Raw genomic sequence first — 23,983 nt, forward strand, 5'->3', positions numbered from 1 at the left:
TAAAACAGTACGGTTATGTCTTGTCCGAATCTGCCTAATGAGAACTCTTAGGATTCCCTCTGTTTTTGTTGTTAAAAATCTCATTTGGAAGTCACACAATCCTTAGGGTAGGACCTTTCTTGGCCGCGGGTTGTAGGGATATTTTAGGCTTGGGAAGCTTTGGTTTAATGTTTAGAAAAGCTTGAACACTATGCTAATTTTTCTGTTTGAAATTAGGTGCCGTTAATTCGTGAATTGGACATTTTCGCTGCTGTTTGGAATCGGTATAGTGACGTTTAAGGTAATTGTGTGAAGGCACTACTCTTCCTACTTGCTAGAAGGAGCACGAGATGAGATCGTGGCTCTATGTCTTGATATATCTATACGTATTAATATTGCTCGTTTTGACATCTTGTTAATCTTGCTACATATATATATGCTGCAAAGTCTTGTTATGATACAAATTATATGATCTTGACATACATGTTCATCATGACATTTTATTTTGTATGCTGCGTGCGTCACAAAGCATAGCATTCGAGCATCAATTTCATATTGCGACAAAAAAATCATTTTTAAAAAACTAAGCATATGGATGAGCATGCACCATATAGGCATTACCTACGGTACCAAGGTCTTGGGACAGTTGGCTTCAGTCCACTTAGGCCACGGTTGGATCCCTTCTTGAGAAGTCATCAAGGGTAATCCATTGTGCTTGATAGTACGGGCACATTTGTGCTATAACGTACTCTTGGTGTTTTACGCATCTTGTTTAGCATATGGCAGCATGTATATATATATATATGATAAATCTTGTTATTTTAACTATTTCGGTTTCTAGCTTATGCTTCTTGCATTTTGGTATTGTCTCACACTACTGGGAAATGTTTCTCACCCCTTTGGGGCTGCTGTTTTCTGGTGCACAATGGCAGGAGGACGCAAAAGTATTTGATGTTTTGTTATGAGATGCTTGGCTGTTTTGTGTACCCGTAGCTGGATTCATGGCTGTTTGATGAGTTGGGTGACTGTGTTTGCAAGAAGAATAACTTGAAGTTTCATTATTATGTCATTTTATATTTTAAAAGTTGTTTATTTTTGTTTGGAAAATTTCTGGTCCAGTTACTGATCTTGAACTTTTGGTTTAATTGCTGTTTTGGATTAATGACTATGATTTTTGGAAGTATGGATTTTTCTGAAAACTGTTACTTTGCGAGCAACTTAAAAGTTGTCGTCCCGGGGCTACGAACCTCCGAATGCGGCATAATTTATATACGCGCGAAGCCCCTGAAAGTATCTTTAAGAATCTGCAGAAATCAAAATTTTATGGTAACTGTACGAATTCTGAAAAATAACGCAAGACAGCAGGTTTTTAAGAAAATTCGCAGAATTCGCGAGCAACTTGTGAGTTCGAGTTCAAGGGGCTATTCATCTCGGATATATGGACGCGAAGCCCCGTGTATCTAGTTTCACCGTAGCAAAGAATTATTTTTACCCGACATCAAATTGATTTTATCTGAATTTTAGAGAACAATACGTTTTTCTGGTAAAAAGAAAAATTTCAGCAAGCGCTTATTTTGAAACTTTCGTTGTTTTTATGAATAAACAATTTTAAGTACAAGGCTTTATAATCTTGAGTAGTTCAGTAAAGATTCGTTGTGTTTATCCTTTGCAACCGTTAAACAAAATTTTTCCGCTGCGACTCTAATACAAGTTAGCAATAACACATCTCTTGGATGCATACAAGAGGGGCGTTACACAATGTCATTAATGTTTAGTGGGCTGATTAGAGTCTTTTTCTTTTTCCAAGTTGTCAACTTTAAATTAGTGTCTTTTCATTTGCTAGTCTTTTCCTATTCTTGGAGGGATGTTCCAAGTATAAATAAGGGAGGAAATAACTCTTGTAATCAGATTTGGAAGTTATTATATAATTAAGAGGTTTCATTTCTTTGGTTCTTATCTAGAACTCTGAACTTATCAAGAAGTTTGTTCTTGTGGCGTTCAAACCAGACTTATCACTCACCTTCTTCTTTCTTGAGTGTGGCGTCTTTATCCTTCTTATACCTTTGGTTCTTATCTTCCATAGATAATGGGTCAAGGTCCTTTATTTCTTGTTTTAAATTTCTGATTGTAGAAACGATCCTAACTAAATTGGTCTTGGGTCTCACTATTTTTTGTGAGGTTCATATTATTTGGTATCAGAGCTACTCTTCTAAATTAGGTTTGATTTATCCTTATTTTATTGTTAACCTTTTTTTTCTATTTTATTCTCCTTCTTGTGCCAACTACTCACATTGGTACTATTCCAAAAAAAAAAATCTAGTATCTTCAGAGGCAAAAAAAGAAGAAGAAAAAACCAAAAAAAAATCTGATCCAAATTCCTTGAAGTAGTAAAACTTGTCTCTTTGAATTCTTTTCAGTTTTGTTCTTTTCTATTCAAGTGTGTACTTCCCTTAGTACTTAATTTCAATTATTGCTTAAATTTATTGTCATTCCAACCTTTCTTTACCCCTAATTCTTGACAGGAAAAATATTCTATTGCTCTTGTCTCTTTGTATTACATCTTGTGATCTGTTTGGATTTCTTCAAGAAAACTTCAATTGAGTTCAGCTAAGAACTAAAAGATGGAATTCAAAAGAGGGGGAAAAGGCAAGAGTGTGTGAGCTTATAAGAGGGTGAAAGCCTAATTTTGAAACACGAGTGTGAGAGCTATTAATTGGGAAAGAAACACGTGAGGGTGTGTTTGTGAGGATATTTCAATTTTTGTTTTTGCAGATTAAAAAAAATATCTCAAGAGGGTGATATGCTCAAATTCTTAAAGATCTCAAATTCTACTTTGAAGCCATAGCACAGAGATTTGAAATATTGAACTTCAGGTTCGATGAAATGCAAGATAGAATAGAAAGAGTTGAACAAAGGGAGCCACAACCGAGAACCTCGGAAGATCAAAATGAAGATGACACCAATTCTACAGTTGATATGAGGCAGGATGAACGTCGAAATGAAGGAAGAAGAGTGCATAATGAAGAAAGGGTTGATAATAACCTAGAAAGTATCAAGATGAAGATTCCATCCTTTCAAGGCAGAAATGATCCAGAAGCTTACTTGGAGTGGGAAAGAAAGATGGAGTTGGTGTTTGATTGTCATAACTACTCTGAGTTGAAAAAGGTAAAATTGGCTGCCATAGAATTTTCTGATTATGCTATTGTTTGGTGGGATCAATTTGTGTCAAACAGGAGGAGACATGGTGAAAGACCCATTGGACTAAGGGAGGAAATGAAAGCTGTCATGAGAAGGCGATTTATTCCAAGTCACTACCATAGGGACTTGTTTCAGAAATTACAAAGTCTGACACAAGGTTCTAAAAGTGTTGAAGACTATTTCAAGGAGATGGAGACAGCCATGATTCGAGCCAATGTAGATGAAGATCGTGAAGCTACTATGGCCAGATTTTTGCTTGGCTTAAATCGGGACATTGCAAATGTGGTAGAATTACAACATTATGTGGAGTTAGATGACATGGTGCATATGGCCATAAAAGTGGAGTGACAACTCAAAAGGAAGGGTACCATGCGTATGGGGAAGAATTCAACTTCAAGACCAACATGGAATAAAAATGAAGAGAGTCTTCATTTCAAATCTCCAGTTGGTTCCTCTAATACAAACCAAGTTGTAAACACTTCCAGCCAAGGTAAAACCGAATCTCAATCCTCTAGAAATAGAGACATAAAATGTTTTGAGTGTTTGGGAAGGGGTCATATTGCTTCTCATTGTCCAAATAACAAAGTCGTGATTTTGAAAGATAATGGCGATATTGAAAGTCAAGGTGAATTTGATAATGAATCCATGCCTTCTTTAGAAGATGAAAGTGATATTGAATTACCATTGAAGGAGAGATTTTAATGGCTAGAAGAGCTCTTAACGTTCAAGTTAAAGAAGATAAGGAGTTGCAGCAAGAAAATATTTTTCATACTAGATGCAATGTAAAGGACAAGGTGTGTTTCATGATTATTGATGGAGGAAGTTGTACAAATGATGCTAGTACTAGATTGGTGGAGAAGTTAAATTTAGCAACTTTGAAGCATCCTAGACCATATAAACTACAATGGTTGAATGATTGTGGAAAAATCAAGGTGAACAAGCAAGTGGTAGTTCCTTTTTCAATTGGAAAGTATAAGGATGAGGTGTTATGTGATGTTGTGCTAATGCAAGCTGGACATATTCTCTTAGGGCATCCATGGCAGTTTAATAAACGTGTGATGCACGATGGGTACACTAATAGATACTCATTGGTTATGAATAACAAAACCATTACTCTTGCTCCTTTAAGTCCAATGCAAGTGTATGAGGATCAAGTAAGGTTGAAAAAAGATAGTGACCAGAAAAAAGAAAGAGAAAATCTGAGAGAGAAAAAGAGTGAAAAATAAGTTTCAGGTAGTGAGAAAAGAAAAGAGAGAAAAAAGGAGAACTTCTTTGCGAAAATTGGTGAGATTAACAAAGCATTGGTCCTAAAACAGCCTATGATTGTATTCTTGTATAAGGAGGCTTGCTTTAACACTAATGAAGTTGATTCTTCTTTTTCCTAGTGCAATTGTTTATGTTTTGCAGGATTTTGAGGATGTGTTCCCTGAAGAAATACCCGATGGCTTACCACCAATAGGAGGTATAGAGCACCAAATTGATTTCATACCAGGGGCAACAATTCCACATAGGCCAGCATATAGAACCAACCTTGAAGAAACAAACGAGCTCCAAAGGCAAGTTAATGAGCTTATGCAAAAGGGGCATGTGCGTGAGAGCATGAGTCCATGTGTTGTTTCAGTATTGCTTGTGCCTAAGAAAGATGGTTCTTGGAGGATGTGCGTTAACTGTCGTGCCATCAACAATATCACTGTAAAGGATAGACATCCCATTCCTAGAGTTGCATGGTGCAAGTATTTTTACTAAAATTTATCTTAGGAGTGGATGTCATCAAATCAGAATGAAAGAAGGTGATGAGTGAAAAACTGCATTCAAAACAAAATATGGGTTGTATGAATGGTTGGTTATACCACTTGGTTTAACTAATGCACCCAGCACCTTTATGAGATTGATGAATCATATTTTGAGTGCATTCCTTGAAAATTTTGTGGGTGTGTATTTTGATGACATTCTGATTTATAGCATAAAATTGAGTGAGCATGTTAAGTATTTAAAGTTTGTTTTGAATGTTTTGAGAAAGAAGAGATTTCCAGCCCAAAGACGTTCCAAACTGCTTCCAAGGGGTGATCGACCATTTCAAGTGATTGAGATGATAAATATAATGCCTACAAGCTTGACCTTCCAGGTAAGTGCAATGTTAGTGCAACATTTAATGTTTTGATTTATCTACTTTTGATGTAGATGCAGATTTGAGGACAAATCCTTTTGAAGTGGGAGGGAATGATATGAATAAGGAGACAACACCTAGTTATCCATTACAATTGTAACACCCCGTATATATATCCGGTAATGTTATCATAATATCGTATTAAGCTGCGCTTAATTAAAATGCGGAATTACTTTTTCTTTTCAATTATGATGCCATTAACATTACCAACTTGCTTAATAATCAATTAATTAAACATCGCCTGTATGTAATTGCAATAAAACAGCTAACAGAAATACCTCATATCATAGATAATATAAGTGTGGCTCTAGTCACGGAACTACAACATCGTAGACCAGACCATCTAACAGTTATACAACTCCAAACTACAAGTACTAACAGAAAGTGTCATGGACAATCCCCATGCTCACTCAAATAAGGCAACATGCCCAACATCAGTCTCAACAACATATCATAAATAGCGGAAAACATAAACAGCATCCAAATCCAGTCATGCTAACATAAGCAGTAAAACATAATCAGCTAAGCTCCGGCCTCCTGCCGCCTGAGGCATCAGTACCCATACTACCTGATCCTGAAATAAGCATTCCCCAAACGTGGGGTAAGATCTCTAATCTAGAAATCTCAGTAAGTCAGTGAGTCCTCAAGGATCTTCCACCCCAAGCTCACTTACATGTGCAATATAAGTTCAAAAACAGTTTATCATTTATCATTTCTAAACCAATGCAATGCAGCAGATAATCATGTCATGTGTGTCAATACTAATCTACTGGCCAGAGACAGTGCAGGTATACGTCTATCACCTACGCACCGTGCAAGTACCACTTGCATTCACCCCGGTACACCGTCTTGTATGGCGCTACATACTCAGGCTTCCCGTCAAGATGAAACAACACATGCATATTAAAAGCCATTACATGTAAAGTTTAATCAACATAACAAATATCCAAAAGCATGTACACAGCATGCATAAACCATACCCTCATGGGACATGGTGGAACCACAACATGGCTAAACCGAGGACACGAAAGCTTACCTTGCAAGCTAACTCCAAAAGCCAAGAGTCCACAGCTCAAAGTCCAAACATAGCAGATTCACAATCTGTTATGGACCAATATTATATCAATAATAATGCAACACAAGCATATAACTTAAAGACAACGCCTCTCCTTACGTTTTACGTCTTAAGGCTCCATACCAAGCCATAAGTCCTTAATCACAACGATTCTGACTTAGTTCATTAATTACAGAAGTTCAACTTCATCAATCTAGGGTCCACAAACCCCCAATAGCCTACTGTACACACAACACAGCTACTGTTCTACGAAATCCCAGAGTATCCGGATATTCCTCGGGACCATATTCGGATATGCAATATCCGAATATCTCACTGTACATATCCGGATATCCAGAATCCCATATCCGGATATCTATTATCCGGATACACAAAACACATATCCGGATATCACATATCCGGATATTCATCGGGCACATATCCGGATATGTCACGACAGAATGCAGAAAATGCATTTCGTGAAGATATCCTTCCAAGGTTGGGTTTTTACCGATTAAAAGCTCCTAAACATGCATTTCTAGGTGTGTTCAACATTACCCAACAACAAGTTATCATCTTTAAGCCTTAACATGCATCAAGCTTTCATTTTTAAGCATTAAACTCATGATCAAAGGTGACAAGGCTTACCAAAACTCAAACTCAAAAAAAGGGTGCTCTTGGAGCTCACACAACAGCTCCAAGGTTCTGTCTCTCCCAGAACACGAAAATACACACCAAGGAGGGTCCTTTCTTCTCAAAGGTTGCTCTTTGGAGCTCCAACAACTCAAGGAAGAAGCTCACACACTCCCACAAGGCAGTCCAGACTCCAAACAGCCTCCACACAGCCACCACACTCAGGAAAAGAGCTCATTTCACACTCACAATGATCTCTCCCACTCACCCAAGGTACAAAGTGAAGAGAAAAGGAGGGAAGAGAGGTCACAAAGCTCACAAAATGGTGGTAAAGCAATGTAACAGTGGAACCAGCAGCTGACCAGCCCCTCACCCACGTAGAGAAACTGTTTTCTAGGGTTTTGTGCCCTTAATAAGGGTATATATAGCCCACTTAAAGATTAACACACAGTATTAACTTTAACTGCTACGCTTAGCATTTTAATCCCAAACTTTGGATTATGAAACTACATAATTTTCTAAGATTTATAATATTTTTCTTATAATTTTCTGAGCACTTTTCCGGTACGCGCTTTTCCAAGCCAGTACCAGTTTCCAGCACCAGTTCTCATTATCTGGACTTGAAACTCATTTTACAAGTCCTACATATTATTCTAGTAATTATCATGCACTTACATTAATTTTCCGGGATACTTTTTCGGCACGCATTTATACCGACTAGCAGAACCGGTATCTGCACTTTTCTTCCGAAAAACGACTTTCAACATTCTTAATCACTTATTACGATTATTAAGCCTCATAAATAATTATTAGGGTCAATTATGGAATCATTTCCTATTTTCTCGTAATTTATTAATTAAATTCCTTAATTAACGGTGCGGGTTCTTACAACAATTGTCAAATGGGCCAATCATAAGATCAAAGGCCAAGATGTTTAAAGAAGCTCTTAGTGGGATGATTCAAGAAATGTGGGCTAATCATGAAGACATCAAGTCCAAATTAAATCATAATAAGAAGTTAGTTAATGCTATCAATGCAAGGGAGGTTAAGTGGAATAATTAGCAATTTTCAATGTCAAATAATGCTTAGTGGGGCTGATAGCATTTTCAATGTTATTAATGTTTAGTGGGGTTGATTCACATTTCCAATGTCATTAATGTTTAGTGGGCTCATTAGAGTCTTTTTCCTTTTTCCATGTTGTCAACTTTAAATTAGTGTCTTTTCATTTGCTTGTCTTTTCCTATTCTTGGAGGGATGTTCCAAGTATAAATAAGGGAGGAAATAACTCTTGTAATCAGATTTGGAAGTTATAATATAATTGAGAGGTTTCTTCTCTTTGGTTCTTATCTAGAACTCTGAACTTATCAAGAAGTTTGTTCTTGTGGCGTTCAAACCAGACTTATCACTCACCTTCTTCTTTCTTGAGTGTGGCGTCTTTATCCTTCTTATACCTTTGGTTCTTATCTTCCATAGATAATGGGTCAAGGTCCTTTATTTCTTGTTTTAAATTCCTGATTGTAGAAACGATCCTAACTAAATTGGTCTTGGGTCTCACTATTCTAGGGTTTTGTGCCCTTAATAAGGGTATATATAGCCCACTTAAAGATTAACACACAGTATTAACTTTAACTGCTACGCTTAGCATTTTAATCCCAAACTTTGGATTATGAAACTACATAATTTTCTAAGATTTATAATATTTTTCTTATAATTTTCTGAGCACTTTTCCGGTACGCGCTTTTCCAAGCCAGTACCAGTTTCCAGCACCAGTTCTCATTATCTGGACTTGAAACTCATTTTACAAGTCCTACATATTATTCTAGTAATTATCATGCACTTACATTAATTTTCCGGGATACTTTTTCGGCACGCATTTATACCGACTAGCAGAACCGGTATCTGCACTTTTCTTCCGAAAAACGACTTTCAACATTCTTAATCACTTATTACGATTATTAAGCCTCATAAATAATTATTAGGGTCAATTATGGAATCATTTCCTATTTTCTCGTAATTTATTAATTAAATTCCTTAATTAACGGTGCGGGTTCTTACAACAATTGTCAAATGGGCCAATCATAAGATCAAAGGCCAAGATGTTTAAAGAAGCTCTTAGTGGGATGATTCAAGAAATGTGGGCTAATCATGAAGACATCAAGTCCAAATTAAATCATAATAAGAAGTTAGTTAATGCTATCAATGCAAGGGAGGTTAAGTGGAATAATTAGCAATTTTCAATGTCAAATAATGCTTAGTGGGGCTGATAGCATTTTCAATGTTATTAATGCTTAGTGGGGTTGATTCACATTTCCAATGTCATTAATGTTTAGTGGGCTCATTAGAGTCTTTTTCCTTTTTCCATGTTGTCAACTTTAAATTAGTGTCTTTTCATTTGCTTGTCTTTTCCTATTCTTGGAGGGATGTTCCAAGTATAAATAAGGGAGGAAATAACTCTTGTAATCAGATTTGGAAGTTATAATATAATTGAGAGGTTTCTTCTCTTTGGTTCTTATCTAGAACTCTGAACTTATCAAGAAGTTTGTTCTTGTGGCGTTCAAACCAGACTTATCACTCACCTTCTTCTTTCTTGAGTGTGGCGTCTTTATCCTTCTTATACCTTTGGTTCTTATCTTCCATAGATAATGGGTCAAGGTCCTTTATTTCTTGTTTTAAATTCCTGATTGTAGAAACGATCCTAACTAAATTGGTCTTGGGTCTCACTATTCTTGGTGAGGTTCATATCACTTCAAAATATGATTGCAAGAGTTATATCCTTCCTTATTTATACTTGGAACATCCCTCCAATAATAGAAAAAGACTAGCAAATAAAAAGACACTAATTTAAAATTGACAACTTGGAAAAAGGAAAAGACTCTAATCAGCCCACTAAACATAAATGACATTGAAAATGTTAATCAACCCCACTAATCATTAATAACATTGAAAATGCTATCAGCCCCACAAAGCATTAAATGACATTGGAAATTGGTACTCATTTCCCTCAACCTCCTTTGCATTGATGGCATTAACTAAATTCTGATTATGAATAAATTTGGACTTGATGTCTTCATGATTAGCCCATATTTGTTGAATCAACTCACTAAGAGCTTCTTTAAACTTCTTGGCCCTTGATCTTATGATTGGCCCATTTGACAATTGTAATGGATGACTAGGTGTTGTCTCCTTATTCATATCATTCCCTCCCTCTTCAAAAGGATTTGTCCTCAAATCTGCATCTACATCAAAAGTAGACAAATCAGAAACATTAGATGTTGCACTAACATTGCACTCACCTGGAAGGTCAAGCTTGTAGGCATTCATTTATCCTCTCAATCACTTGAAATGGTCCATCTATAACACCTCGTATTTCTAAAACATATAATTATATATTAAATGTGGATTAGTGAAAATCCTGAAATTAGGGTCAAAATACAAAGCAATGGTAACATGGTAATTTGCCAAACACGTAACCCTATGAAAGGAAAATTGAGGAGAAGGTCTCAAATGAAAAAACTAACCCTCGAAATGGATTCATAACGAAAAATTGAGTGGTTAGGCAAGTTTTTGGAAATTTGGTGAATAGTGTTTTTACCGGGTAAAAATATCGCGAGTAAAAATATCGCGGTACAGTTTCACTGTAAAGCATGCTGAATGAATTTTGAGCTCTAGGTTTAGATATAAGTTATAAATGGTACATAAGACTAGGAAATATGAATTCTGGTGAAAATTGATGGAAATTAGAGTGTTTGGGGAAGCGTGCCCACAACGTGCATAACAACTTAAAACTGTGATTTTTCCAAATGACCGGAAAACTCCGGTTTCATCCGATCAAGGAAAATTAAATGACAATGGTTAGTGTTAAAAATTAAAGTTTCTAAATAGTTTATGAAATTATGGACGTTTAGTGGAATAGGCGGGAGATTTGAATTAGTTTGAATCGTGTGAGGTGGCGGTGGGACCCACCCCACTTAAGTGAACTTATTCCACATAGAAAAGTCACTATTACATCATCGCCTTCCTCCCCTCCTCCCTCTCAAACTCGCGACCCTTCCACTTTTGTGCAAGTTTTTGCATAAAATTTCATTCTCTCCAAACTCATTCATTTCTCACTCAAATCCAACAAAGTTTTGCATCAAACTTTAAGTAGAGGACCTTCCAAACACAACCATGGTAGTCTTGGGTCTTGAAACTCAGTGATTTGAGAGAAATCTCCCATCTAAGTCCGCGGCCATTGAAGAATTTTTGGAGTTTTTGAGTTGTTTGATCAAGCCATTGCTTGGATATCACTTGAAGGAGTCCTAGGCCTAGCTTATGGGTAAGTTTCATCACATTTCATTGGTTGAATCATTAGATTTGAATTTGGTGACCTAGGGTTGGTATGCTTGGATTGATGTAGTTAGAGAGCTCAAATTAAAAATGTGTATTAGATAAAAGTGGCTTAGAATGATGTTTTAGAGTGATTGAACTCATAAAAATTATTGAAAAATTATTTGGTAACTTAAACAAATTTGGATGTTGATGTTCATGACTTTGTGAAATGGCTTGGTTGTAGGATTGTGTAATTGAGTTGTGGAGTATTTGTATGAGTTAATTATATAGGATTGTAGGATGTGTGGAAGTGTGAGATTGGATTAAATACCCCTAGGCATGTGGACATGAACAATTTGGCCATATGAGGGCATATAGGATTTTTGATGATGCAAAAATTGTGTAATTGATGTTGTATGATTAGAAATGATGTTTAAATGGGTTGTATGTTGAGTTGATGCATTGAATTGGAAGGAAAATTATTAGGTGATGTGTGTGTATGTGTTTCGGCCATTTAAGGAAAAATTAGGGAGAATGGTGGTAGGATGATATTGGATGGAATTAAGGGCTTGAATGATTGTTGTGGTAACCTTGGAATGTTAATGGTAAATTGAAATAAAATTAAGGAAATGGTTTGGTAATTTGAAGGCCATTGGCCGAATCCATACATGTGGGGGTGGACTTTGGTGTTGTGTGATTTAGTTGGTTGCACCTTGTATTAATGATCCTCGTGTGATCATTGTAGGTTGCCTCCCACTGACTTAGATTTGGAGCTTTGAGCTTGGTGGGTTGCCTTTGGTAAGGACCAAAGGAATTGTGGTAAGTTGTTATGTAAATATGCATGTATACTTGGATAATATGGATATGTCTTGGTTGATTATTATTGTAATGGAAATGACCTATTGTAGGCATTTCTGGTTGGACCAAGCTCGGTGGTACTGTGAGTTGGAGCTACCAAGAGAGGGAGTTGGCATCAGGTAATCCCTTATTGGTACTGGGGTTTAGTCCCCGTGTGTGCTCCACCATACCTCTTGGAGGTAGTGGTTGGAGGTGTATGTTGGTAGTATAGTATAACATGTTCAGGCACATTTCTATGTATAGTGGTATATAGGATGTACCGTGTCTCTGGCCAATAGACTGTTACCTTCGGGCGTTACGAACTTCCACGGGATAGGTATATGTGAGGTAGTTCCAGTTGACTTGGGGTCATGGGGTGTCATTTGCTTGTCCAACTTTAAGCTGTGATAACCAGAGCAAACGAGGACTTTATGGAGCGTGTGATAGCTTGTTGGAAAGATAATTAAGTCTAGAATAACATACTAAAAGATGATACGTTCACAACACGTGGATTTTCTGCAGTATCCAAAATACTGAACCATGTTCGGATAGGTAGAAATTATAAAAGTGAGATTTATGCTAAGTGGATTTATGGGAACCCCTTAGTGACTTGAAAGAAGTATTATATGATAGTTAGGCAGTTAATATTATTATTCAGCATTTAGTTTTCAGTTATGATTATAGCTTTTATTCATTACGCTTTATTATTGTTTTAAATGCTCGTGTAATGAAAAGGAAAAAGTTTATTCGCATTTTTATAAATGAACTGTTGCGATTGTAACTGCGGTTAATATCATAATCAATGTTAACAATACCGGTATGTAATGGGTTGTTACATGTTATGGTATCAGAGCAGTTTACTAGGGAACTTTGATTATATGACTATATTTTCTGTTGCATAGCTATCTGTAAACTCTTTATGATTAATGTATATGTGATTCCTCAGTGTGGGTGTGATCAGCTCATTCCTTTGTGTTACACGTACAGTTATCACGAGGAGGATTCGTGGTGGCCGTGGGATGCGAGGTACAGATCCTCCACCGCTTGATCTGGTTACTGCAGTTCTGAATGCTCTACAGGCGGAGACGGCTGCAAATAGAACTATGACTGAGAACCTAATGAAGAATAATCAGGATATGCTACATTCCTTCATGATTGAGACGAGGGCTGAGAGAGCTCAGCATAGGAAGGGTGATTCTCCTCCTCATACGACTACGGTGACTCATACACCTACGCCATCTGTTAAACCCCAGCAGGGTGAGAGTGGGGTTAGTCATCATTCTGGCGAGGCTAGTCAGCCCATTGTTGATCCTACATATGTTGCTCAGACTTCTGGGGTTGCTGTGCAGTTTGATGCTGGTGCTGCTGATGAGTGGAGGCTCATATCTTTCACAAAACATAAACCTCCAGCATTTCAGGGGTCAAAGGATCCGAAGATTGTTACTACCTAGCTAATGGGAATGGTTAAAATATTTCATGTGATGAGATGCCAGGATCAGCAAAAGCTGATGTATTCTATTTATATGTTGGAGGGCGATGCCCACGAGTGGTGGTGCAATGTATCTCTCCCCGATGCTATTCAGGGTAAGGAGATCACTTAGGCTTTATTTGAGGGCTTATTTCACGAAGAATATTTTCTCCGAGATGTCAGAGAAGTTAAACAGGGGGAGTTTGAAAAACTGGTACATGGTGTCATGACTGTGGATGCTTATTTGGCCAAGTTCAACGAATTGGTCAAGTTTGCTAATTATGGGGGTACTATGCCTACTCCTAAATTTCTATCTGCGAAGTTCCAAAGAGGATTAAATGAGAAGATTGCTAAGCGTATGTCGAATACTGCTCTAAGAAACTTTGCTGATTTAGTGACCCAGTGCAAGAGGATCGAGACTGTATATGACAGGTATCCGAAATCAAATTCTGCCAAAGATCAAGAGGTTAAGAGGACAGCTGGTTCTTCTGGTTCAAATTATAGAGGTGGTTATCATCATAATAATAATAGAGGTAGGGGGTTGCAGGTAAGGCAGCCTCTGGGTCAATTCAAAAGAAGTGGTGGCCAGAGGGGTGGGTACAATGACAGAAATTTCGCTCCTCAGTGTGAAAAATGTAAGAGGTACCACATGGGTCCTTGTACTGCAGCTCCAAATTCTTGCTTCAAGTGTGGTAAGGTTGGGCATTTTGCCAGAGAATGGTATAGTAATACTGGGCAGGATGCGAATCTGCAGGCCATGCCGTCTATTCCTACTGTGAGACGTGTTTATACTACCAATGTGCAGCAGACAGAGAAGGCACTGAATCTTCTTAAAGGTATAATTTTTATCTCTAATATTGATTTATCTGTGTTGTTTGATTCGGGAGCGAGACATTCGTTCGTGGCAGAATATGTGTAACACGGATGATTCCCCCCATGCGTATTACTACTGCTACAGAAGAGGTTAGTGATTCCTCCTTTATTTGTAGAGAGGTTGAGTTTGTCTATGAAGGCAGGGGTTACACTATTGATTTGATTATCTTGCCCCTGGCCTCTGTCAATCTGATTTTGGGTATGGACCGGTTGTATCAAAATTGCGCAATGATTGATTGCTGCGGAAAGAGGTTGATTTCATCTCCTGAGAAGCCCACTGGTTGTCTGTCTCATTATCTGTCTGTCTGTCAAACTATTAAAGCCTTGCAGGCTGGTGATTGTTGTGGATTTAGCAAGTGTACTAGTCACACAAGTAATAAAATGACGAGTAAAGATCGTTCCCACGAAGATTTGTGTTCAAGCACTGACTAACCATATATACTTAAGTTGAATCAAACAAAAGATTATTGATTGCATTGATTTCTTGTCACCAAAAATTGAATTGAATTGTATTAAAACTTAATAAGCAAATAAAATGTGAGTTATATTGTAAACAAGTAGTCAGACATCAATTTCCCTCAAGCATGAATATATGGATGAACCAATTTCTATGATGAATTATCTTCTATCTGATGTTGATCAACCTTTTTCTTATCATCAAGATGTAATCCCTTACTACCCTGATTAAAACATTAATCAGAAACCCCAATGTGGTTGATTGGTGGATGGATGCAGAAGAGAGGTAAAAGAATTTGAGAGTGTGTAAAATGAGAGTGAGGGAGTAGAATATGAGAGTGTGTGAAACATATGAGATAACCATGTAAATCATACAAGTGGACCAGCGCTAAAACATTGAAATCAAGCGTTTTAGCGCTGGTCTCCAGAGACATATACACATTGATGTGCGTCGCATCACGCTAAAACGGTCACGTCTGAACGTTTTAGCGCTCTGGACCAGAGTTTTGAGAAAAATAAAACATCACACATAAATATAGATTGCTGAAAAATAAAAATTCAATCTCAAATATTAATGGTGTCTGTCAATGTTGAAAGAACAAATCCCCGGCAACGGCGCCAAAAACTTGTTGTGGATTTAGCAAGTGTACTAGTCACACAAGTAATAAAATGATGAGTAAAGATCGTTCCCACGAGGATTTGTGTTCAAGCACTGACTAACCATATATACTTAAGTTGAATCAAACAAAATATTATTGATTGCATTGATTCTTGTCACCAGAAATTGAATTGAATTGTATTAAAACTTAATAAGAAAATAAAATGTGAGTTATATTGTAAACAAGTAGTCAGACATCAATTTCCCTCAAGCATGAATATATGGATGAACCAATTTCTATGATGAATTATCTTCTATGTGATGTTGATCAACCTTTTTCTTATCATCAAGATGTAATCCCTTACTACCCTGATTGAAACATTACTACCCTGATTGAAACATTAATCAGAAACCCCAATGTCTTGGTGATTCCCTTCTTAATACATGCATTAAATACTAAGACTTAAGATCACATCAGAATCCTAGCATCAATCCCTTGACTACTAGAACATTGATGATGAAGTTGTCAATTACAGAAACAATATAAACATCCATGTTCTACACTATTCCCTTGATAGAAAGAATTAATCAAGACAACTTCATACAATCATATAAGAGATAAACAAAATATTCAATTAACCATTCATAAATTCACACTTGAGTTCCATTGAATCAGACTACAAAGGACTCTACTCAGACATAATTAAAGAATAAACAAGAAAAGAAGAAAGATCAAACTCTATTGTCATCATGGTTGAGTCTTCAATCTTCAATTACAATTACATAGAAATGTACTAACTAATACAAAAACTAATCCTAAAGAATTTAGAAGTTCAGAGAGAATGAGGAGTCAGATCAGATCTATGAAAGATCTGATCTGATCTCCCCTCTCCTAGTGTGATGGGAAAAGTTAGATTAGAATAGATATATGTTATGATAGGATGAAGGTCCTTTGCCCCCTTTATAGTTTACAAATTCTAACTGAATAACATCCAAAAACTGACACGGGCGCTAAAACTCTCATTGTTGGACGTTTTAGCGCTCAACTTGACGGGTACCTAACCACTTTTAACTGTCTTGGGCGCTAAAACGCTTGACTTTACCGTTTAGCGCTCATCACCAACATCTTTGTGAACAACAGGGCGCTAAAACGTTTGCTTTGCGCGTTTTAGCGCTCAGCACCAACACTTTTTGGCTTCATTTTGCAGCAGGGCACTAAAACTCTTGACTTTAGCTGTTTTAGCGCCCAACACTTTTAGAATTTTCCCATTCTTCAGAATCTTCTTCCTTCTCTTTTTTGCTTCTTGAGCTTCATTTTCCTACAAGAACAATGTAAATTTTCAATATGAGCTTCAGAACTTGTATTTAGGACTTTCTAGGACATTAACCCTCTTTTCCATCCATTTAATCACATAAATTAAGATAATTCATGCTTTAAAACTTTCTAAACCAAGGGTTTATCAGTGATCTGGGTTATGTATTCTTGGATGGATTGGTTGGTGACAAGGAGGAAGAGATTTCAAGTATTCCAGTGGTTAATGAATTTGCTGATGTATTTCCTGATGAGATACCGAAATTTCCACCTGAGAGAGAGAATGAGTCATCTATTGATTTGTTGCCTGGTGTGGGGCCTATCTCCTTGGCTCCATACCGGATGTTGCCACTAGAGTTGGCTGAGTTGAGGAAGCATATTAAAGAACTATCTGCGAAGAATTTTATCAAACCGAGTGTGTCTCCATGGGGAGCACCAGTAATATTTGTGAAAAAGAAGGATGGTAGCATGAGATTGTGTACTGATTACCGGCAGTTGAATAAAGTTATAATTAAGAACAGGTACTCGTTGCCACGTATTGATGATTTGCTGGATCAGCTGAGAGGTGCTTATGTATTTTCTAAGATTGATCTTCGGTCCGGATACCACCAGATCCGAATTAAGCCGGAGGATGTGCCTAAAACGGCGTTCTGATCCAGATACGGACACTTTGAATATCAGGTGATTCCTTTTGGGCTTACTAATGCCCTTGCGGTGTTCATGGACTATACGAATCACATTTTTAAACCGTATTTGAACCAGTTTGTAATAGTATTCATTGATGACATCCTAATTTATTCCAAAGGCAAAGAGGAGCATAAGAATCATCTGAGGACGGTGTTGTAGGTGTTGAAAGATAAAAAGCTATATGCTAAGTCATCTAAATGTGAATCCTGGTTATCTGAGGTGCAATTTATGGGTCATGTTATTTCTGGTAGTGGTGTTGTTGTGGATCCAAGTAAGATTGAAGCGGTAAGTGACTGGGAACGACCTAAGACTGTGACTGAGATTAGGAGCTTTCTAGGTCTTGCTAGTTATTATCGCAGGTTTGTACATGGGTTTTCTGCTATGGTATTGTCGTTGACCCGACTGACGCGAAAAGATACTCCTTTTGTGTGGACCCAAGAATGTGAGGAATGGTTTTTGACATTGAAAGAGAAATTGACTACTGCTCCTGTGTTGACTCTTCCTGATTCGGAAGGTGAGTTTGAATTATACTGTGATGCTTCTAAGAAAGGTTTGGGCAGTGTGTTGATTCAAGAAAGGAGAGTGATTGCTTATGCTTCTAGGTAGTTGAAGCCGCACAAGGAAAATTATCTGACGCACGACTTGGGGCTTGCTGCTATTGTGTGTGCCTTGAAAATCTGAAGGCATTTTCTATATAGGATGAAGTTTGCTGTGTTCAGTGATCACAAAAGCTTGAAATATTTGTTTGATCAGAAAGATGTAACATCTCACAAAAATTAGGAAAGTACATAACTGGTGATTAGGGGTGTAGCATGCTTGAAACTCGAATTAATGTTATGTTTAGAGTGGAATTAATGTAATTGGGGAAAGTTGTTTTAGTGAAACTTATCAGTGAATAATTATGTAATTTAAGAGTTCAAAACACTAGTTAGAAAGGAATAATAATAGTTTTAATTGTAATTTATTTAGAAACCTTAATTATTAACTAGTGGGAACAAACAATAATAATTAATATTATATTACATAAAATAGGGGACCTTTAAGAAGTTATTAAATTTTGTCACGAAGGATGGGAATGCATGTCTTTGTATACAAACTTGAATCAGTCCATGCCCCTTTCATCCAAGGTGAGTGAGGTAGATCTTAATAGTTGCAAGCAATTAAATTAGGAGATGTGTTGGTCACTCCTACCCATTTTGGGCGACGGCCCAAGCTTTGGAGAACTTAGGTTCAGCCCAAAAATCCACATCAAGTATTATCCCTAATTGCCCAAGTGAGATCCATAGGAATGAAATCCTATTGGTCTATACCAACCTCATCACTTAACAGCCAATGAAGGCAAAGGCCATTCTTTATGATACCTTAGATCAGAATTGGGTAACTCACTCCCCCTTTATGCGCTGACTGGTAGAGAAGTAGGATGACCTTTAGCTTCAGTTTGGAATGAAACTCACCCACCTTATCCCTTCTATACGACTAACCACCATAGAAGCTACATCCCATTGCCTTGATTCCTCTATTCAGAATTAAACCAAGACCAAGTCTGTGTTCCTTTTCCCTCCAAGTCGTAATGAAGAGAAGAAATATCATCAGCAGAAACTGAATTTCCTCCCTCGTCTACTACCGCAAATACCGTGAGCATTTAGGATGGAAAACCCAACGCTTCAACAATTTCTCCTTCCATTTTCTCGGTTGGTCATACGCCTCTAGACAAAGGGTGCAGTAATTTTCTACCCCTCTTGTACGTTCCCGTCTTGTTCAGCCTTGGAACAACACCCTTGGAGATTGGAACAAAAGCATAAATCTTTTCCTTTCTATTTCTGTGTTCGGCTGTGTACAATTATCAAGGTGAAGGTCAGGTATTTTGCTCGCTGCCTCCTTGTCCCTTCTCGTTGGAAAGAGTTTTAAGTGAAGTTTTCTCTGTTGTTGTTGGCACATGGTTCTGCCTAGCTTGAGTCGTCTCATCCATTGCATGCAGCTGGTCAGTCTTCGTGGAATAATGGAGAGGGTAGTTCATCAACCTTGGATGCTGAAGGAAGGTAAGGATGCGGACCTCAAGTCTTCCTCCCCCTCTTTCCCTATTCGATTCATATGTGTAGTTAGGAAAGATAATTCTTGTAACTCCTATTCTTTCTCCTCACCCTTCGGCTCTCTCATGGTTAACGTGGGGGATATTGCATTTTGGTAATTTCCTTTATATTGATTCTGTTCCTTAAATTGTCCTAGGAATTGGTACATATTAATCCAAATCTGAAATTTTGTGAACTAGGATATAGCCATTTAAATTGTGGACTGCCCCTTGTATTTAGAAAGCTAATAAAACAATTCTGCATATTTTAATTCTGTTTGGGAACTCTTAAAATTGATGCTGTAAGTCAAAGTGGAGGTTAGGGAACTTGGGAAACCTAAGCCTTAATATAGTTAAAACCGGTTCTTGGGTCTTGAAAACTGATATAATGTTGCTGATGCTAAACCTGTATGTACAACTGGCGTCAGACCTTGTTCCTACAAGTATAAGCCTATAGGAAATGCTATGGAAATAAATAAATCTTGTGCACTTGAATTCTGGTAAAAAACCGAGTCAAATGTGTAGGCCATCTTGGAAATTTCGTTATTTGCTAGCAATACTTAGTGTTTTGTTAAACGATAGATTATGAACACATAGTGAGGATTAAAACCGAATGTAAGTTTACTTTAGTCCACTCTGTTCGGCCTTCATGAAGGCTTAGGAGGAGAAGTATTTTATCATCCAATCCTCGTTGTGGTTCGGCCACTGTATGTTTTAGGAGCTAGGAAGAAATAGCTCTCATTGGTTTTGTGAACCTGCACCCTGAATGAGAGTAAAATAAATAAATTGTTTTCTTGGGTTAAGTGAGAGGATGACAACTGTAATAATGAATGAGTTCATGCTTATAACAGAATTTTGAGACTTGGAAAACAACCCTCCTCAATGATAGTACCGTTTTGTTAGACTAGTGTCCTGTCCAGTTTGGCTTGTGTTAAATAATCTATATAGTCAACCTGCTGTATGCCCCTTGGCGCACCCTAAAGGTAGTACATAAGGTTATGTAAATGTTAAATGTGTAGCACCTAATTGGGGCAAGAAACCGAACTTGTTGCATGGAAGGTCATGTATAGGTCACATATTATCTACTGGCAAAATAAATTCTAAGTTAAACTAACTAAATTAATATAAGGATCATGAAACCGATGGTGAGCCAAGGATCTAGGAGAAGGGAAATTCTATGTAATGTATAGTGAAAATGTGTAACCAATTCTGACTTGATAATTATGTACTTGATTAGGTGCACAAAGTCCTAGCTAAATGGACTACTCGGTGATGTGTTCATTAAAGTATTAAGGACTCGAGGTATGTGTTAGGCGGTATTACCTGATGTGACTATTGACTAGTGTATGAATTGTGAATTGTTGCTCACATGTGCCTTATGATTATTTTGCCATAAATGATGAAATTATTCTGCCTATGGAAATGTTATGATTATGGAAATTCTGTTATGAAAAGAAAGAATGGTTTGGCAGTATGACATCCAATGTACAAGAAGTATATGTATGAAATGATGATATATGCATCCACCGTACATCATACCGCACTTGTCTTTCTGTTTGTGTGTGACAGCATATAGCATGGCATACATGTACCAAATTCATGTTAGTCTTGAGTCTTAGAATAGTTATATATATAGGACCATGTGATTGAGCACGCATCATATAGGCATCCCTTGATATCAGGGTTCTGGGACAGTTGGCGTCAGTCCGCATAGGCCACAGTGGAATTCCCCAAATGATGGTGTCGTGCATGGAATTTCCACTGTGATGGCACGCGCACGACGGTGCTATGAGCGTGATGAAGGCGTTATATACGCAATATGATATATGATGAAAAGGTTATATGATGAAAAAGATTTCATGTTTGAAGCGACTGTTTATAATTTTGTGCCTAGTTTAATACTGTTGCATTATTGGTTTTGTTGCCACACTACTGGGATTTTTCTCACCCCTTTGGGGCTGCTATTTTTATAAAATGGCAGGAGGACGTAAAAGCTTTTGAGGACTTGGATATTTGCTGTTGGTTTCTACTATTGGGCATGCTGCTGTGATTGTATTATTTTCATGGATGACTGTACTAATTGTGGATGTTTAAATTATTAGTGAACTATGTTTGCATTATGTTTTAAGACTTTTAAGAACAACAAGTGTTTTGAAACGGATTTCAGAACTGTTTCTACGAAAACTGATTCATGATGTTTTAAAAGCTAAGTTAAAACTGTTTGTGCGAGCATTTTGTAGGTTGGCGTCCTGGGGCTACGAACCTCTGATTTTCTTATAATTTATATGCACGCGTAGCCCCAAGTATCTAGTTTCATCATATATAAACCTTTCAATGAAATTCTGAAAGCTCGATTTATTATGATTTTTGCAAGTCGGGTCGTTCGATATAAATTCACTGATTTTAACTCTCGCCTTACGAGTTCTGTTTCGAGGGGCAAACGACCTTCAAATTACTATTATTTTATATGAACGCGAAGCCCCTGATGTCTAGTATCTAGATTACAAAGAATATTTTTTTGAATCGTTGAAGTGAATTTTATACGAATTTTTAAAGACAGCAAGGTCTGCAAGGAAAGTTGTATTTTCAGTAGTTGAGAAATTTTGAAAGTATACTCTGATTTTTGTGACGAACCCGATTTCAATTATAAGTTTTTAATTGGCATTGTAAAAGTGATTTTCAGTCTCTAAAATATGATTAAAGAACTCTAATCCGCTTAGCAAACAACTCTCTTGGAAGCATACAAGGGAGGGTGTTACAAAAGAGCTGAACATGAGACAGCGTAGATGGGTAAAATTCTTAAAAGATTATGATTTTGAGCTGAAATACCATCCGGGGAAAGCTAATGTGGTGGCCGACGCCTTAAGTAGGAAGTCTGTTAGTTTGTCTCATATGATGATGTGGGATAATGAAGTGATTGAGCAATTCCAGGATTTGAGAATAACGGATTTCTTTGCAGGTAGAATTTGTGACATTGAGCTGACTAGAATTGAAAATGAATTGCTAGAGAAGATCAAAGAGACTCAAATACAAAATGATAGTGTAAAATACTTGAAAGGCCAGAGCAGCATATATGTGAATGAACATGAGTGTTATTATATCAAGGCAAGATTGTGGTGCCCAAGGAGTTAGCATAGGAGGTTATGGTTGAGGCCCATAAGGGTCAGTATGCTACCCACCTAGGTGCTACAAAAATATATCAAGATCTGAAAGTTAAGTTCTGATGGCCTGGGATGAAAAAGGATGTTGCTGAGTATGTATCGAGGTGTCTAATTTGTCAGAAAGTGAAGACAGAACATCAGAAACCTGCTGGTTTACTTCAGCCACTTAATATACCAGAGTGGAAACGGGAGAGCATCTTTATAGATTTCGTTGTTGGTTTTCCTCGGACTAAGGCTAGTTATGATTCAATTTGGGTGATAGTGGACAGACTTACAAAGTCTGCACATTTCCTGCTAGTGCGAGTGGATTTCTCTACGGAGAGATTGGCAAAATTATATGTAAATGAGATTGTAAGGCCTCACGGGATTCCGGTTAGTATTGTAAGTGATCGGGACCCGAAATTTACTTCACGCTTTTGGGGAGCTTTGCAGCAGGCTTTTGGCACTCAGCTCAGGCTGAGCACTACGTATCACCCGCAGACTGATGGTTAGATTGAGAGGACCATACAGACAATTAACGATATGCTGAGACGATATGTTGAGAGCTTGCACACTGGAGCATGATACTGCTTGGGATAGATACTTGTCATTGGTGGAATTCTCATATAATAACAGTTTTCATTCTAATCTAGGTATGGCACCGTATGAGGCATTGCATGGACGGAGATGTCATACTTCTACTTGTTGGACTGAGGTAGGTGATAAAGAGAGATTTGGGCCAGATTTTGTGCAAGAGACTACAGTGCAAATTGAAATGATTAGAGAAAAACTTAAATAGGCACAGAATCGGCAGAAAAGCTATTATGATAATAGACACATACTGCTGGAATTTGAAGAAGGTGACCATTGTAACAACCCGTTACGTACCGGTGTTGCTAACATTGATTATGTTATTAAGCGCAGTTACAATCACAACATTTCATTTAAAAATGCGAGTAAACTTTTTTCTTTTCATTACGTAAGCATTTAAAATCAATAATAAAATGTAATGAGTAAAAGTTGTGATCATAACTGAAAAATAAACGCGGAATAATTAAAACAATTGCCTAACTATCATATAATGCTTCTCTCACGTACTAAGGGGTTCCCATAAACCCACTTAACATAATTCTCACTTTTAAGATTTTTACATAACTGAACATGGTTCAGTAATCTGTACATTCCGAGAAATCTAAATGCTACAA

At 37.3% G+C, this 23,983-nt stretch overlaps 1 long non-coding RNA gene across 1 annotated transcript; it reads left to right on the forward strand.

Annotated features, from left to right (window-relative positions):
* The first annotated feature begins 18,946 nt into the window (after positions 1-18,946).
* LOC133298646 (uncharacterized) lies at positions 18,947-21,922 on the forward strand. Its single transcript, XR_009749838.1, has 3 exons — positions 18,947-19,609; positions 20,876-20,940; positions 21,620-21,922. It is a non-coding gene; the product is annotated as an uncharacterized LOC133298646 (long non-coding RNA).
* Positions 21,923-23,983: the final 2,061 nt, after the last annotated feature.

Source organism: Gastrolobium bilobum, unplaced genomic scaffold, assembly GCF_033153095.1.
Source record: "Gastrolobium bilobum isolate Gb01-03AN ecotype WA unplaced genomic scaffold, APGP_CSIRO_Gbil_v1 utg6051, whole genome shotgun sequence".
In the NCBI taxonomy this organism is placed as follows: domain Eukaryota; kingdom Viridiplantae; phylum Streptophyta; class Magnoliopsida; order Fabales; family Fabaceae; genus Gastrolobium; species Gastrolobium bilobum.